Source organism: Arachis duranensis, chromosome 4 (assembly GCF_000817695.3).
Source record: "Arachis duranensis cultivar V14167 chromosome 4, aradu.V14167.gnm2.J7QH, whole genome shotgun sequence".
Classification (NCBI taxonomy): domain Eukaryota; kingdom Viridiplantae; phylum Streptophyta; class Magnoliopsida; order Fabales; family Fabaceae; genus Arachis; species Arachis duranensis.
This window is the reverse complement of record NC_029775.3, coordinates 64,417,876-64,418,612: the sequence shown is the minus strand read 5'-3', so window position 1 is coordinate 64,418,612 and position 737 is coordinate 64,417,876.

The following is a 737-nucleotide window of genomic DNA, read 5'->3' as shown; positions in this document are numbered from 1 at the left end:
ATGGTGGCAAAGTTCTTTCATACTTCCTCTTTCATGTCTCTAATAAGGAGATGCATGTCTGAAACATGATATGCCTCCATCATTTATTTCTTTTACTTTATGCATTTTCTGTTCTTTGCTTTTTATTTTAGTTAGTTAATAATTAGCTAGAAAAATGATAAATCTGCATAATGCTTGTATCCATCACTTAGCTTTAAATATTGCTTTGTTTCCCATATGCTTAAATAAAAGAGTTTGGTTTGAATTGAAAAGTAAAATATCCAATGTTGCATAAGTATGAATGGAAGTTGGTGGTGGCATATGTGTTTGATTAAATGCATAACTCATGAAATAAATGTTGCATAATATCATTTTCATCCAATTGTGAGTTAGCTTGCTGTTACAAAGACTATTATCAAGAATGAAAAAGCCCTTGGTGACAAAAACAGAAAGAAAAAGGGAAAGAAAAAGCCAAAATGGCAAGAAAAACAAAGAATAAAGGTTGGACACCAATGGCTTGAACCTTAGGACAAATGCCTGTGGTGTTCTTGTACTGAGATCTGCTTGGATGAGTAAATTCTAAGGGGTATTTTGAAACCCGGTCACTTAGATCAACTGATTTGGGATGGCCAATTGAAAATCCACAATAAAGAGCAACTTAAATACAGAACATTTAGTTATCCAAAGAGATGCTGGGCATCAATGATCCTAGGAAGAATTAATGAGCTAAGTGTCTGTGGTGGAAAGATGTTGAGCAA